The sequence below is a fragment of the Lactuca virosa genome, chromosome 6, assembly GCF_052849685.1.
Source record: "Lactuca virosa cultivar CGN04683 chromosome 6, Lactuca_virosa_CGN04683_v6, whole genome shotgun sequence".
Taxonomy (NCBI): domain Eukaryota; kingdom Viridiplantae; phylum Streptophyta; class Magnoliopsida; order Asterales; family Asteraceae; genus Lactuca; species Lactuca virosa.
The window spans coordinates 269,234,376-269,253,108 of record NC_136431.1 but is presented as its reverse complement, the minus strand read 5'-3'; positions in this window follow the sequence as shown (position 1 = coordinate 269,253,108).

Genomic DNA, 18,733 nt, shown 5'->3' with positions numbered 1-18,733 from the left:
ACCAAACCACATAAATATTGTGTCTTGTGTGCTTTTGGTTTTGCTAGTTATCCTCTTTACTTTCTAACAAGTGGTATGAGAGCTGCGGTTTGTATTCCTGTGATTGAAGATGTCTACTCACAAGTTTGATTTGGAGAAGTTCAATAGTTCAAATGACTTCACTTTGTGCAAGGTGAAGATGAGGGCTCTTCCGATTCAACAAGGATGTGCAGCGACACTGGAAGGAGAGGAGAAATTGCCAAAGGACATGGTGGATGAAAAGAAGGTGGATATTCTGACGAAGGTACATAGTGCCATTCTATTGAGCTTAACAAATGAAGTAATGAGGGAGGTCGTGGATCAAACAACTGCTTCTAGGCTCTGGGATAAACTTTTTCACAAGTACCATAACAAGTCACTGATGAACATGTTGTATCAGAAACAAAGGTTGTACACTCTCAGAATGTATGAAAGTAACCAAGTGAAATATCATATGGATAACTTCAATCGCATAATCTTGGATCGACAAGGGGTTGATGTGAAGATTGAAGATGAAGATCATGCGCTCATTGTGTTATGTTATCTTGCAAACTCGTATGAGAATTTTGTTGATACCATGCTCTATGGAAGAACAACGATCACTGTGAATGTTGTGAAGGACTCTCTAATGTCAAAGGAACTGAAAAGAAAATTTTCATTTGGAGAGGATGTGTCCAGTTTCGGTTTGTTCATAGGGAGAGGAAGGACAGAAGAGAGGAAAGGAAGAAACAGAGAGAGATCACGTTCTAAATCGAAGTCTAAAGGCTCATCGAATGCAAAATGTTATAAATTCAAGGAGAAGGGGCACTTCAAGTGAAATTGTCCACAACTGAAGAATAAGTTCAAGAGTGAATCAAGTAGCAATAACACTGCTACTGTGGTTCAGGAAAAATCTGATGAATGGGACAATAGTGATGTACTGATTGTTAGTACATCTAGTTCTATTGATGTTTGGGTCTTTGATTCTAGATTATCTTATCACATGACATATAATACTGAATGGTTCGACTCCTTCAAAGAGTGGAATGGCATAATAAAGATAGGTGATGATTGGGTGAGCAATATCAAGGGTAGTGGCACGGTGTAGATCAAGATGCATGGCGACATGGTTAGGAAGTCAGATTGTTGGTACGTTCCGGAACTTCGAGAGAATTTAATCTCTCTTGGCAAATTGGCTAAGAATGGGATGAGGTAGACTGGTGAAAGTGACTGGGTCAAAGTGACCAATGGTTCTCTAATTGTAATGAAAGGGAAGATGAATCATGAAGGGATTTATATCCTAGATGGAAGTACGGTTATGGGAACAATGGCAATCTCGCAATCCTTGAATGTAGGCGATGAAAAGATAGAGTTGTAGAATCGTAGGTTGGGAAACATGAGTGAGAAGGGCATGGCAGTTCTAAGTACCCAAGGACTGCTTGGTGGTGAGGCTACTGGGAAGATAAAGTTTTGGGAAGCTTGTGTCAAAGGAAAGCCTCACAAGGTGAAGTTCTGTAACGCTCAATACACAAGCAAGGAAATCTTGGAATATGTTCACTCAGATCTGTGGGGTCCTTGACTAGTGAAATCTCAAGGAGGATGCTCATACTTTGTGATGTTTATTGATGATTATTCATGAAAGGTTTTGTCTGAAGACCAAAGACGAGGTGTTTGAGAAGTTTAAGGAGTGGAAGACCATTATTGAGAAAAGGACTGGAAAACAGGTCAAGACTCTAAGAACTGACAATGGGTTGGAGTTCTGCAATGCTCCATTTGATATATTCTACAAGGCAGAAGATATAGTGAGGCACTGCATTGTACGACACACACCATAGAAAAATGGAGTGGCAGGATAGATGAACCAAACACTCATGCAGCATGCAAGGTGCATGCAAATTTTTTCTAACTTATCTAAGCAATTCTGGGCAGAAGCAGTGAACACTGCTTGGTATCTGGTGAACAGATCACCATCAACTGTTATTGACTTGAAGACTCGTCAAGAGGCATAGTTTGGGAAACCCTCTGACTATTCTAGTTTATGAATATTTGGTTGCCCCGCATATGATCATGTGAATGGTGGTAAAATTGAGCTACGGGCAATGAAGTACGACATGAGTAAAAGGTTATCGACTGTGGTGTATAAAAAAAGGAAGAACTCCTAAATTTATCATGAGCAAAGATGTACCCTTTGATGAATCTGCCATGGGTAACCAGGGAGGAGGTGATACAGGTCAAGCAGTGAACAAAGATCAAGGTGCTAGCAAGAAGGTGGAGTTTACATCTCAAACTCTAGACAGAGTTGTGATAAGTGATGAAGAGCAAGGCGAAAATGTACAAACTGGATAAGATGAAACCCAAGAGCAACGCATGGGATCTTCGTCCAGTAGTGATGTCCGGAAGGATGATGGGAAAGAATCTATAGAAAGTAGGAGATCAAAGAGGGTTATTCGACAACCTGCTAGATATGTAGGATGTGTCAATTCGCGTGGCCTTAACTCCATTGCTTTCTCTTTAGTAACTGGCGAAGACATTGACACTGATGAGCCTCAATCGTATAAAGAGGCAATGGCGAGTAATGAAGCAAAAAGTTGGTTAATGGCCATGAATGAATAAACGTAATCATTAGAGAAGAAAGAAACATGGGATATAGTTCCATTACCAAAGGGAGTATAACCAGTGGGATGCAAATGGATCTTTAAGAAGAAGGAAGGGATACCAGGAGTTGAAACAGCTAGGTTCAAAGCAAGGTTGGTGGCAAAATGGTTTTCTCAGATTGAAGGAATTGATTATTACGAGGTGTTCTTACCGGTCGTGAAGCATAAGAAAATTCAGGTTCTTTTTTCCGTGGTGAATGCATTTGATCTGGAGCTTGAATAGCTTGATGTGAAAACTACATTTCGTCATGGGAACTTTGAAAAGAAGATTTATATGTTCCAGCCAGAAGAGTTCCTTGATTCTAAGAAGGTTCATGTATGTTTGTAGAAGAAATCTCTTTATGGTTTGAAGCTGTCTCCAAGACATTGGTTCAAGTGATTTGATTCATATATGATCTCGCATGGCTACACTCGGAACTAGTTTGATAATTGTGTCTACTAAAAGGAATTGTCACGAGATTCCTACATATATCTGTTGCTATATGTTGATTATATGCTCGTCGCATCCAAGGACATGGCTAGAATAAATGAATTGAAGGCGACCCTGAAAAATGAGTTTGAGATGAAGGATTTGGGAGCAACAAAGAAGATATTTGGTATGGAGATTAAAAGGGATAGAAGAGCAGGACAGTTGTGTATTTCTCAACATAAGTACATTGAGAAAGTTCTGCAGTCTTTCAACTATGATCAATGACAACTAGTTGGAACTCCTTTGGTGGCTCACTTTAAACTTGGTCCAGATACTATACCCACAACTAATGAAGAAAAGAAGTACTTGAGCAGGGTTCCTTACTCTGGTGCTGTTGGAAGTCTTATGTATACAATGGTCTGTACTAGACCTGATTGGCTCATGCATTTATTATTGTAAGCAGGTTTATGAGTAATCCAGTAAAGGCTAATTGGGAAGATGTCAAGTGAATCATGCGATACTTGAAGGGAACGACGAATGTTTGCTTGGTGTATGGAGCTAATACGAATACTGACTTGGTTAGATATGCTGACTCTGATCATGGACGTGATTTGGTGAATCGCAGGCCACATACATGTTATATTTTCACTCTGTTCGGATGTGCTATTAGTAGGAAGTCAACGTTACAAGATACTGTTGCTTTGTCTACAACTGAATCCGAGTACATGTCTATGACGGTAGGAATAAATGAGGAGATATGGTTACATGGGCTTTTTTAGAGTCTTGGTCTGAAGGTGGAGAAGCTGGCATTATACTATGACAGTCAGAGCATGTTGAATCTTGCAAGGATTCCTATGTATCATGAGAAGACGAACCATATTGATGTCAGATTGAATTTCAATTGTGATATTCTGGAAATAGAAAAGTTCTCAATTCTGAAGATTGATACCAAGGTGAATCCATCAGATATGTTAACAAAGTCGTTGGCCACAGAGAAGTTCAAGCTTTGCTTGGAGTTGGTTGGTTTCCGTAGGAGGTAATCCCTTTGGAAACTTGATGGCAGGAAGGGAGAGGAAGTTCTTGTTTGAGGTGGAGTTCAGAGGATGATCAAGTCAAGGTGGAGATTTTTAAATGTGACTCGAGCATTTGGATCATTCTCATGGAGCATTTGGAGCAATTATATCTCAAGGGGGCACTTGAGGTTCATGGATCAAGTGACAAAAGAACAAATAACCTAAGATGGATTTGGATCAGCAGACAAAGGAACGGATCAAGTGACCAAGGAACATATCTTCTAAAAGGTGGTTTGGAGCAACTTGGAGAACATAGATTATCATGGTCCAACATGTTGATCCATGAAGATGTTGAGCCAAGGTGATGTTGAGCCAAGGAGATGTTGAGCCATGTAGGTGTTGAGCCAAGAAGACGTTGGGCCACATCTATGAGAAGTTGTGCCAAGAGGAAGAATGTTGCACTATCTTGAGGAGATGTTGATCCACAGAGGAGATGTTGTGCCATCATGGAGAAACTTTGTACATGATGCGCCATCTCGATTCCTTTGTTGTGCCATGCTGATCCATGAATTCTTAGATGATGATCATGCTCATGAAATAAACCCTATTGTCCAATCATGATGGAGCTAGCCCATTAGTGTTCATCATGCGCCAGCTGTGCATCATGTTGCACCACTATGGTGTAACACCGTAAATTTTCAAACAAATTTTTCATTTTAAAATCACATAATTCTCATTAACACATTTCACGAACCCACAAAGTGTCAAATCATCAGAGACATAAATCCATAATTGTTTAATAAAAATACAGGATCCTCCAACATAACTCCATCTCGTGTGTGTATAATTAAGCCGACACCCTCCCACGATCTTGAAAAGTATCTGAAACACATATCACATAACATGGTAAGCATGAAGCTTAGTGAGTCCCCCAAAATACCACACACATCTCATTAGGCTCTCATGGATATATCTCAAATAAGACCCTCCAGTCAATGTGTCTCAGTGGAACCCTCCGGTCCCGCAACTCGGGTCGACTCTCCGGTCCTAACTCAGTAAAGCTCAGAATAATACACAACATAAATCACAAAGACATAATGCAGGATATCACAATACTCAATAATAGCATACAAGACCCTCCAGTCACACAAATTACCACTCAAGGTAAGTATAGTGAGAAGACTCACCTCGTAAGCAAGCAAATAAATCTCGTACATGAATCACCGATCTAGCCTCCACCCAACACATATGATAATTATCTCTAATTAACACTCAATTCACAACTCTAAATAAACTAACCTATTTTCTCTCTCTAATCTATTGGGATGGGTAAAAGACCATTTTACCCCTCCATGGTCTCCATAATCCCTGTCTTGACCAAACCCTAAAGTGAACCGAAGTCAACAACCGAGTCAACAGTCCATGTTGACCCAACTCGTCGAGTGCATCTATGTGACTCGTCGAGTCCCCTCGTTTCTTCAGAAATGTCGCGGAAATCCAGTTTAACTTGTCGAGTTGTCTCATCAAATCGCCGAGTTACTCATGTCCAGACTCATTGGGGAAACCCCTAGCCGACTCGTCGAGTTGGCTCATCAACTTGGCGAGTCCCTTAAGTCTTTTTTCTCATTAAGACATTTTAAGGCAGATTTACAACCCCAAACTCTAGATCTAGCCTCCTAAGGCTGAGATACCACGTAAAGCTGCAAGATTTACGTCCATGCATGGCACTTGGGGCTGGAAATACCCAAACAAGTCCCATTTAGAGTCCTAAGCATAAAAGCTCTCCTCTAGCTTGATAAAGCTTGGACCTTTGGGCTTAAGGGACCTCACAAGGTCCAGATCTGAAGTTTCAATCTCTGGGCAAGCTCAAAATACTCAAAGTCTCAAGAAAAGATGGAAAAAGCCCTAAAACTTCCTAAACACGAGATCTAATCAAAATAATGACCAAGGTAGTGACTTTTACCTTCAAACAGAAGCTAAGGATGGATAAACACCAGATCCAACAGTCCCTTCTTGTTCCAAGCCTTGATACTCTTCTCTTCTCTTCCAAAAGTTCACAAGAATGCTCAAAGTTAGCCCTTCGCTCTCTCTTAGATCAATCTAAATAATTAGGGTTTCACACAGGGGAGTAAGGTGACATGGGAGGTGAAAATGAGGGCTTCGGGTCCTTTAGATAGGACACAACCCCGGGAAATTAGGGTTTCCTCTCATAGCACCAACTCGCCGAGTTGGTCCCTTCGACTCGTCGAGTTGGTCATAAAACCCGCGCGGCCAAAACTCTTTTCTACTCGACGAGTTGGGGCTTCCAACTCGTCGAGTTGCTCAAAGAAAATCATAAAATTATAAAAATATTATACCTGGGAGTCAGAATGTTACAATTCTCCCCAACTAGAATATGACTTTGCCCTCGAAGTCATGCTCCGGAAACAACTCTGGGTACTGCTCCCACATCTCGGACTCCGGCTCACAAGTCCACTCTGATCATCTGCGCTTCTTCCACTACACCTTAACTAGTCGCTCCTCCTTGTTCCTTAGGGTCTTAACTTTTCTATCCAAAATCGCTATCGATCTGTCAACATAGTTCAGGCTTGCATCAAGCTGAATGTCCTCTGAAGGTACCACTGCCATCTCATCGGCTACACACTTCCTTAACTGAGACACATGGAAGGAGTTATGAATCTGGATCAACTTCGCAGGTAGCTCCAACCGGTAAGCTACCACACCCACTCGAGCGATCACCCTAAATGGACCAATGTATCTAGGGCCCAGCTTGCCCCACTTCTTGAATCGGATTACCCCTTTCCATGGGGATACCTTCAGGAGGACAAAATCTCCGGCCTGGAACTCTAGCTCGGATCATCGCCGGTCTGCGTAACTCTTCTGGCGACTCTGGACCGCCAGTAACCTCTGTCTGACCTGCTGAATCTGCTCAGTCATCTTGAGCACTATCTCAGTGCTCCCCATCACTCTCTGCCCTACCTCACCCCAACAAATGGGAGTTCGGCATCTCCTCCCGTATAGGTGCTCGAAGGGAGGCATACCGATACTGGAATGATGGCTGTTGTTGTATGAAAACTCAGCCAAGGGCAAGTAAGTGTCCCAACTTCCACCGAAGTCCATAACACATGCACAGAGCATGTCCTCGTGTGTCTGAATTGTCCATTCACTCTGCCCGTCTGTCTGTCGGTGGTATGTGGTACTGAAGTGCAACCGGGTACCCAATTCGTCATGAAACTTCTTCCAGAACCTGGAAGTAAAACACACATCTCGATCTGACATTATCGACGTCGGCACCCCATGTCGTGCTACCACTTCTCGAACGTATATCTCGGCCAAATTCTCCGCAGAAGAGCTCTCACTAATCGCCAAAAAGTGAGCACTCTTCGTCAAAGGGTCTACAATCACCCATATCACATCAATGCCTCGCATGGTCCTCAGTAATTTGGTGATAAAATCCATGGAAATCTGTTCCCACTTCCACTAGGGAACCTCTAAAGGATGCAACAAACCATGTGGACGCTGGTGCTCCGCCTTGACCTGACGACAGGTCAAGCATCTCTTGACTACCCATGCCACATCTCTCTTCATATAGGGCCACCAATAATCCCTTTTTAAGTCCAATACATCTTGGTGGCTCCCGGATGGATCGAGAATCTCGACCGATGGGCGTGTTCCATCAAAATACGCCGAGCTCCACCCGTATATGGAACCCATATCCGCCCATGATAGGTCATAAGCCCACGACTATCGGTCTAAAACTCAGAAATCTTCCCAATCACTCGCTCTCTCTTACGGTTCTCTGTTCTCACGGCTTCCACCTGGGCCTCTCGGATGGTATCTAAGACTGGAGTCATCACCGTCATCCTCATTCACACGTCTCGGATCGGAGCATTCACTGGTCGGCGACTCAGGGCGTCGGCTACCACATTAGCCTTGCCAGGGTGATATAATATCTCACAGTCGTAGTCTTTCACTACATCCAACCATGTCCTCTGTCTCATATTCAGGTTGGGCTGATCCATAAGGTACTTCAGGCACTAATGGTCCGTGTATATGGTACACCGAACACCATATATAGAGTGACACCAATTCTTGAGGGCGAACACCACCACCTCCAACTCCAAATCATGGGTGGGATACCTCGTCTCATGAGGCTTCAACTGCCTCGATGCATATGCAATCACGTGTCCCATCTACATCAACACGGCAACACCCATCCCTAATATAGATGCATCACATTAAACTACGAAGTCCTCCATTCCCTCAGGAAGGGCTAACACTGGAGCTTCGCATAATCTCTGGCGAAGAGTCTAGAATGAGGCTTGATGCTCGAGCCCCGAAGAAAATATAACACCCTTCTTGGTCAATCTCGTAAAAGGAAAGACAATCTTGGAGAAATCCTTGATAAATCTCCGGTAGTAACCTGCCATGCCAAGAAAACTCCTGATATCGGATGGGGATCTCGACACCTCCCATCGCATAACTGCCTCAATCTTGGCTGGGTCGACCAAAATCCCTTTCTGATTAACGAGGTGCCCCAGGAACTGGACCTCTCGTAACCAGAAATCACACTTGGAGAATTTGGCGTAAAGACTCTCCATCCTCAATACTCCAAGAATCTCCCAAAGATGCTCCTCGTTCTGCTCTATGGACCTCGAGTATACTAGAATATCGTCAAAGAATACGATCACTGACCGATCAAACATGGGCCTGCACACCCGGTTCATGAGATCCATGAACACTGTCGGTGCATTGGTGAGTCCGAAAGTCATCACCACAAACTCGTAGTGCCCATAACGAGTCCTAAAGGTCGTCTTCTGGATATCCTCCTCGTAAACTCTCATTTGATGATATCCAGATCTCAAATCAATCTTGGAAAACCAAGATTCCCCCTGCAACTGATCGAATAGGTCGTTGATCCTCGGTGGTGGATAACGGTTCTTGACCGTCAGCTTGTTCAACTCCCGGTAATCAATGCACATCCGGTGTGAACCATCCTTTTTCTTGACAAAAAGGATCGGCGTTGCCCACGGTGAGCTACTCGGTCTGATAAAATCCTTCCCCAACAGCTCCTGTAGCTGGGAGGATAACTCATGCATCTCAGGCGGCACAAGGCGATAAGGTGCCTTGGCAATCGGTGCCGCACTCAGAACCAAATCAATATCGAACTCTACTTGCCTCTCGGGAGGCACACCCGGCAACTCCTCGGGGAAAACATCCGGGAAATCGTACACTATCGGAACCTCGGAGATAAGACTCGGCCTCTCTGTAGCAACCCATGTATCCATCACGTATGCCAAAAAGCCCATATATAACCCTGTCGTAGACTCTGTCTCGCTCTGGCAACAGAGTAGAAAGCTAATGCAGATCTGGTGCCCTCGCCATACACCGTAAGCATTCCCACACTTGGGTCTCGTATGGTCACCATCTGACGCTCACAGTCGATCACAACTCCAAACCGACTCAACCAATCCATGCCTTCTATGACACAAACATCACAAATCGCTATCGGCACCAGATCTATCGGAAACTCAACACCAAAAATCTCTAGTACACATCCTCGGAATACATCAGTGGAAAAAACCGCATGCTCGTCGGCAATAGAAACCCTCAGAGGTCGACTCAACACCTCTCGCCTGATACTGATGTGACGACTAAAAGCTAAAGACACGAAGGATCGACTCGCACCCGAGTCAAATAACACCAAAGCAGGTACAGAGCTCACAAGAAAAGTACCTATATACAACACAGTATAAGCATAAACAATCTCAAAATAACAGGAATAAGGAAATACGTACCAGCCACGACATCAGGTGTTGCGCGGACCTCCTCCGCTGTCAGCTGAAAAGCTCTCCCACGTGCCTTTGGTGTCTCGACCTTTGCTGTTCGACTATCAATAGCTCAAAAAGCAGCAGGAGAGGAACCCTGGGCTGATCCCTGAATAAGCTGAGAGCACTCGGCCTTCCGATGGCCGGTCTGGTTGCAGTGAAAGCAAACTACAAACCCATTGGGGCAATCCTTCTCCAGGTGCCCCTCTTTGCACATTTCTAGCAAATACCTGTCTGGCATGATCCCTCGTGAATCTTGCCGCACTTGCCACAAGTGCGGTCCTTCTGGCCCCCAACTCTCGTATCAGCGGGCTTTGCCCGATTCGTCGCCGGCTGCGACTGCACTGGTCTCCAGTCTCTCCCCTAAGACCCCCCTTCTCCCTAGCCTATAACTCTAGCATAATCTCCCTCTGCCTGGCATTGGTATGAAGCTCAGCCAATTTCATGTATGACGAGTTCGCCATGAACTCCCCTATATCCGTCCTCAGTATGCTCAGATATCAGCTCACACATGCCTGGTCAGTAGACACGTGCTCAGGGTAAAACAGCGCCCTCTCATGGAACATCCTTGTGATCTCGGTCACAGTTTATGTCTTCTGCTTGAGAGACAGAAACTCCTGAGCTAACCGTTCCCTCTCCACCTGGGGAACATACTCATCTCGTGTAAACCTCTCCCATGTCACTGCAGCATGATCTGCAGGAGTAAAGCTGGTTGTCACAAACTTCCACCTGTCCTTCGCTCCCAAGTGAAGCTGGATCAACGCGAACCGGACCCTCAGGTGCTCTGGGCATGAACACGTATAGAAACACCCCTCAATGTCGGAGATCCATCTCATTGCAACAATCGGATCCTGTGTCCCCGGAAACTCTGGTGCACTCGTGTTGCTGAACTCCCAAAACAACAACAAGTCACCCCTTGTGGCCTCGAAGCAGCTAGGGCTGCGGTGGTTGCGGCAGAAGCAGCCTCAGTAACAATTACATAACGCTCATCGAAGGTTTCAATCAACGTGGTCTTAATAGACCCAAACATCTCTGGTATGGACTCTCTGATAGCTACGCCCACCTGAGCATGGATGATCCTGCGGATCTTCTCGTCACTGGTTCCACTGGTGCCCTGGGGGTTGTAGTATGTACCCACCATAATGTCTCTGAAACACAACACGAAAATTCAGCAGAGACTCGTTCAAGCGTACTCACACTCGATTTCCCGCCCCTACATGCTCCTTAGTATCCCAAGGATTCTTACTTGGGTTGCATACAGATCCGATGCTTTCAGTAGTACAGGCCCAATACTACCTTCCACACCAACCTGTAGTCATCCCAAGTCCTCCACATAGGATCCTAATTCACAATACTCTATCCCTCACAGATATCAAACTACTCTCTTGGCAGATTCCTCTATGCTCATCTAGGTATATCTCCTAGATCACTCAAACTCTATCTAAAAGATTCCTGCTATGTTACTCCTACTCAGTACACTCTGAGAAAGTAATAGATAAGATCAATCAATATCATACCTTTGGCTAAGGCATCATGAATAAGGCAACTCTAGCTCTAAATTCTGAAGTGCCTAGACTATCCTCTAGCATGCAACTCTAATATCTCATAAATATCTCATAATACAAACAAGTAATTGTATTTTGGGAATCACCGTTCGGGCTCCGGCTGATTGTACACACTGCTCCGTCTCGTTATCTCTTAAAAGCTCTTACTTGTTTTTAGAAAAATCATTTATTTTTAGAAATTTTTTCTCAAATCCTCAGTTTGAGTCCAGATATACCTGAGAGTACATTTGAATCCCTCAAACCAAGGCTCCGATACCAACTTGTAACACCGTAAATTTTCAAACAAAATTTTCATTTTAAAATCACATAATTCTCATTAACACATTTCACGAAACCACAAAGTGTCAAATCATCAGAGACACAAATCCATAATTGTGTAATAAAAATCCAGGATCCTCCAACATAACTCCATCTCGTGTGTGTACAATCAAGCTGACGCCTTCCCGCGATGATGAGAAGTACCTGAAACACATATCACATAACACGGTAAGCACGAAGCTTAGTGAGTTCCCCAAAATACCATACACATCTCATTAGCCTCTCATGGCTATATCTAAAATAAGACCCTCCGATCAATGTGTCTCAGTGGAACCCTCCGGTCCCACAGCTCGGGTGGACCCTCCGGTCATAACTCAGTAAAGCTCAGAATAATACACAACATAAATCACAAAGACATAATGCATGATATCACAATACTCAATAATAGCGTATAACACCCTCCGGTCGCTCAAATTACCACTGAAGGTAAGTATAGTGATAAGACTCACCTCGTGAGCAAGCAAATAAATCTCATACAAGAATCACCGATCTAGCCTCCTCCTAACACATATGATAATTCTCTCTCTAATCTCTTGGGATGGGTAAAAGACCATTTTACCCCTCCATGGTCTCCATAATCCCTGTCTTGACCAAACCATAAAGTCAACCGAAGTCAACACTTGATTCAACAGTCCATGTTGACCCGACTCGTCGAGTGCATCTATATGACTCGTCAAGTCCCCTCGTTCCTTCAGAAATGTCGCGGAAATTGAATTTAACTCGTCGAGTTGTCTCATCAACTCGCCGAGTTACTCATGTCTAGACTCATCGAGGAAAACCCTAGCCGACTTGTCAAGTTGGCTCATCAACTCAGCGATTCCCCTAAGTCTATTTTCTCATTCAGACGTTTTAAGGCAGAGCTACAACCCCAAACTCTAGATCTAGCCTCCCAAGGCTGAGATACCACGTAAAGCTACAAGCTTTACGTCCATGCATGGCACTTAGGGCTTGAAATGCCAAAACAAGTCCCATTTAGAGTCCTAAGAATAAAAGCTCTCCTCTAGCTTGATAAAGCTTGGACCTTTGGGCTTAAGGGACCTCACAAGGTCCAGATCTGAAGTCTCAATCTCTGGGCAAGCTCAAAATACTCAAAGTCTGAAGAAAAGATGGAAAAAGCCCTAAAACTTCCTAAACACGAGATCTAATCAAAATAATGAACAAGGTGGTGACTTTTACCTTCAAACAGAAGCTAAGGATGGATAAACACCAGATCCAATAGTCCCTTCTCGTTCCAAGCCTTGATACTCTTCTCTTCGCTTCCAAAAGTGCACAAGAATGTTCAAAGTTAGCCCTTCTCTCTCTCTTAGATCAATCTAAACGATTAGGGTTTCACACAGGGGAGTAAGGTGACATGGGAGGCGGAAATGAGGGCTTAAGGTACTTTAAATAGGACACAACCCCGGGAAATTAGGGTTTCCTCTCACAGCGCCAACTCGTCGAGTTGGTCCCTCCGACTTGTCGAGTTGGTCGTAAAACCCATGCAGCCAAAAATCTTCTCTACTCGATGAGTTGGGGCCTCCAATTCGTCAAGTTGCTCAATGAAAATCATAAAATCATAAAAATATTATACTTGGGATTTTCGATGTTACATATGGTCAAGGTGGTCCATCATGTGTGCTGTTGAGGCTCATAGGTTGAATGTCATGGAAGAATGTTATAGAAGATGCTGTATGGCAGATTATGATTTGTTGTCACCATTCATGAGCCTATGGGCTAATGGGCTTGGCCCATTAGGGTTTTAGGTCTGATCCCTCAAGTATAAATAGGGATGCACGCTAGATAATTTTGTATCTTAAATTCTAGAGTGTTAGGCGAATCTCTGTAAAACTTTTACTTGTAACCACTGTTTGAGATAATTGAAATAAACAATACTCCATTCCTTCCCGTGGACGTAGGTCACCTTGACCGAATCATATAAATACTATGTCTGGTGTGCTTTTGGTTTTGCTAGTTATCCGCTTTACTTCCTAACACCTGGGATGTTAGCATAAGTCAAGATGTTTAAAAATAGAGGTAATTTTTTGTGCCCACAACAATTTCCCCCAGAAATCTTTAATCCAGGACCTTGAGGGTTGGAGATTTTAAGGCATGAAATTCATCCAACATATAGTGATGTGACGTGGCACGTTTATCTAAGGTTGATCTTATCCATTCATGCGTATAAAAAATTTGAATTTTGAATAGCCTAGATTATCGTAACAAACCCTCTTTTAAATCTGAGTCAACCTTTTTTATTTGGCTACAATAACAAGGGTTTCTTCTCTTCTAGGCTATCATATCTTTCTCTTGTTCTTAATCTTGAATTAATCATGGGAAAAAAGCTTACTAGGTCTAGAGCAAGATCTGACACTCCTCTTTATGAGCACTTCATTGATCTAAAAATGTTGCCCCATGATGGATTGAAGTTAGCACCATCTCTAAATGCCGATATTGAGTTACTTCGATCAATAGGTAAATTTACTCTGTACACCATTTTAGGGCTCCTGGATCATTGTTGAGTTCAAATTATCTTTCTCCTACTTGGACCTCTTTTATTAATTTCCAGTTGGGGTATGAAGTCTTGGAGCAACTTGCACCACTCATGATACATGTTGCGCTATTCATGGAAGATATTGCCCCAGAGTGATAGATGTTGCACCAAAGTGATAGATGTTGGGCCAAAGTGATAGATGTTGTGCCAAGTGGAAGACGTTGCACCAAACTAGAAGATCTTGCATCATTCTTGAAGGATGTTACACCATCCATGCACAAGATGGTCCATCATCATGCAGGTTGCACCATCTTGGTACAAGGTGCGCCATTGTGGTACCCTGATGAGCAACGTATGCTATGCAGTCCTCTATGATGCTTAAGAATGTTCAGGATTGCTCAGAAGTTGGTGATGCTCAATGAATACATAATGTTGTGCCACCATGATGGATGTTGGGCCATTAGTGATTATGATGCTCCATTATGTATCATGGTGCTCCGTTATGTGATTGGTTGATACGCATGAGGTTGAAGGTTGCAGAAGCGTCTGCATGGCACTCCATGATTGGTTTGAGATTACGTCATCCCCTTAAATGCGTTGATCATGGATGGGCCTGACCCTTCAGAATTAGGGTTTCCCATGTTTTCCTATAAATATGCTCATATTCCCATCATTGTAAATTGCTAGATTTATGTGAGAGCTCAAAGTGAGATACAACTTCGAGTGCTTGTAATAGTTCCAAAATTTTAATAAATTCCTCTCTCTCTCTCTCTTTCTCTCTATCTATCTCTCTCTCCCTTTCTCCTTCCCTCTCTCTCATTCGCCCATGGACGTAGGTCACTTGACCGAACCACATTAAATATTGTGTTTCTTTTGATTTATATATTTTTTTCAAAAGTTTTATTTCCACGAGTTTCATTGAAGCTTGTTTGATATTTGTCTGAAGTGCTTAACTTGTTTTGTTGTAACACAACAAACTGGTATCAAAGCTAAGACTAAAGACGAGAGAGTTTAGATCGAAAAGCTGAATGGAAAAGATTTTGGTTTCTGGAAAAATGAAAATTGAACACTACCTCTACTAGAAGAATTTACATGAACCTTTGTCAAAAGATAATGTCATTCCTTATGAAACATAAAGATTGATAGTAGTTTGATCGGAAAACACTTGTTGTGGTGCGATTATCAATGGCAAAGAACGTTGCTTACAACATTGTCAATCAAAAGAAAACGTATGGGTTGATCAAAGCAATATCTAGCATGTATGAGAAAGGTTCACTTGATTCGATAATTGGTAAATCTGAAGATGAAGGAAGGTGGCTTAGTAACTAATCATGTCAATAAATTTAATTCAATCCTGTCAAGGTTGGAATCTGTTGAGATTAATTTTAAGGAGGAAGTCCCAACATTGCTACTATTATCATCATTTCCTAAAATTTGGCCAGGATAGTGACATCTGTTAGCAACTCAGCTGGAGGTGCCAAGCTGACATTCGAAGGCATGCATGACTTAATCCTTAGTGAGGATGTGCACAGACGAAGTGCTGCCGAATCCTCTAACAGTCTTCTTAGTACTGAGGAAAGAGGAATGAAGTCTAATAGAGGTAATGGTGGTAGATGAAGATCAAATTACAGGTAGCGAGATGTATCGAAGAACAGGAAGGACATCACCTCTTGGAACTACAAAGAAAAGCGCAACTTCAAGAATAAATGTCCAAAGCCTCTTGCAGACAAAGTAAAGAATGAGATGAACATTGCATCATACTCTGAAGGTGATGCTCTTATGTGTGAAGTTTAAAACTCAATTGAATCCTGGATCATGGATTCTGTTGCGGCATTCCATGCTAGTCACTCCAGATAAGTAATGGAAAATTCCAGGCGGTATGATAGACCATGAAATGTGATCCTTATGAAATCCAGGATGAAGCCTGTCCAAGATTGAAGAATGTCCAAAATAAAGAGAATTCCGAAGTGAAGACAATCTGAGATGAAGATTATGTCTAAGATTATTTTATGTTCAGAAGTGTTTTGAGTCTGTAATCATTTTAAATGACATGTACTTTTTTGTATTTTACTATGTGTTTGGTAGTATAGTACATGAGACAAGATCAACAACAATGGTTGTGTCGGGCTGTTGATTTTCAGTCCTCTTCAGTCCATGCAAACCTTTTACAGTGTTTAACTTTTAGTAACTCCTTGGCTATATAAGGATTTGTCAACCTTTGTAATATGGATAACCAATATTAGTGTGCACCTTTTTACTTCGATCAAATCAAATAATCATTCAGTCAATCATTCTCTATAACATTCTTCTTGTTTTTATTTGCTTTACAATGTTAATACTTCATATTATTCTATATTTCGCACTTTGTTGGGTTAATCATTGAAGTCACATTAATTCAAGATTTGAATTCTCAAACAATGTTCGCGCAACCCCTTGAACTCAAACGGTAAGAAGGGAAGGTCAGACTAGCAGACAACATGAGACTTTATATTATAGGTGTTGGGGATATGGTCATCAAGACTACTTTGGGTACGAAGTAGACTTTGAATAATGGCAAGTTAAATCCATACTTGTAGGATCCCATTTATCGATTGGATTGGTACGGACATATAATATCAAGAAGATAATCTTGTATGAACATTTAGAACAAAATAAATGAGTAAACTTATAATGGATAGAAAGAGATATATCAAATGTTACATAAAAAATCACGTGGCTGGGGAGAATTCCCCAACGAACTCTCTCTCAGTACAAAAGTCTACATGGGTGCACTCATATTACAAATGACCACTCACCTTATATTTATATACTAGTGGAGAGAATATGCATTCATACAAAGGAATTTCTAACCAAATAAACCACTCATCATTGTAGAGCATTTCATGCTACAACAATATCCCCTAAATGCTTGGAAATGATAAGGCTAAAAAGCAGTGATAAAAGGCAGAACAACTGACAGGCAGGTTTTGGTGCTGAAGTATCTCGGAAAATCTGAAGCTGTCTTGTTATCGGAATCTAGCAATGGAATTTCTAGCATCAAAGAACATAAAAAGAAGCCAACTCTGAACAAGAATATGAAATCTCAATCTTCAAAACTGATCAGTTCCTAAAACCCGATAATGTTCACAATCTCCCCCCTCAACTGTTGAACTGAAGAGCTATCACACCCCCAGCCGGCGGCGGAAACACTGGGCGGTGTAACGTCATTCCTTGTATCATAGTTATCAAATATATATTGAACAGTACAAAAGCATTATTGTAAACTACGTACCTCTATTGATAATAGAAAGTTATATTATTTCAGCTTATCACGTTCCTGAAAACACATGCATTTTGAAAATACACCAACATAAAGTTGGTGAGTTCACAGGTTTTGACTCTGAGTAAAAATAGTACTCTTTCCGAGTTCAAAAAGTATAGAACATAGTTCGAAAATATTAATCTGAATCATATTTGTTTCTATATAGTATATATAGATCCTAGGTATAATGGTTTACTTAGTAGTATATGTAACATCCCAAAATTTAAGACCAAAAAATTCGTTTGACTAATTAAAAACCGCTTAATAAATCTCGCTCAATCATTTAATAACATTCTTAATAAAACAATTATGAGAGTTTTAAATTTTGGGATGTTACAAGTTGGTATCAGAGCCCTGGTTTGAGGGATTTGGACACACCCTCGGAGGTGTGTGGATTCAAATCGAGGGATTAAAAGCTTTTTACAAGAAACTGGTTTTCTAAAATATAAGTTAAAGGAGTTTTGGGAAAGAACGAAGTGTGTGATGTGCGCGACCGGCCGAGCTCAAGTAAGTATTCCCCAAAGTACCCGTACAAGTTTATGTTATGTTTATCAGCTTCAGTAGAACAACATGCTAGAATAGGGCTAAGGATCTAGGAATGATGCCTTATGTGCCTGCTTTATGTGTTTCAGCCTATGAGAATTGCATGCTAGTATTGAGTAGACAGTAGTAGGATAGCCTGTTTAGGTTATGCCTGATAGTATGAGCTTAGCATTGTATGCTAGTACAGTTTCCTGTTATGAGGATAGGATTGCTTGATATCGTTCCCTTTGTCTGAATGCTGCACACTTTGTGCTATGTGGGACTCTGAGTAATGGGAGTTAGCCATTAGGTGGATACGTCACGTCACATGTGATCAGGGTTGAATAATCTCAGAGTGCTGGATTTGGCCCTGTTGCGCAGCTCTCGTCTGAGTCTAACCGTTGTAGGGACGAGTCTTTTACTCGAAGGATTATATGAGCCTCGCCACATGTGATGGTATTCAGGTGATGACTAATTGGCATTACGAGGAGGCCTTCAGCAGCTGAGTACTGGTTTGGTTAGAGTCAGAGATTTCCCCTAGGGCAAGCCCAGGATGAGAGTGGCAGAGTGCAACAGAAGTAGAAGGAACTTGGTGAAGTCGAAGCAATCCTTGAGGAAAGTACGGATAGATGTGGAAGGTAGTATGGGCCCGTACT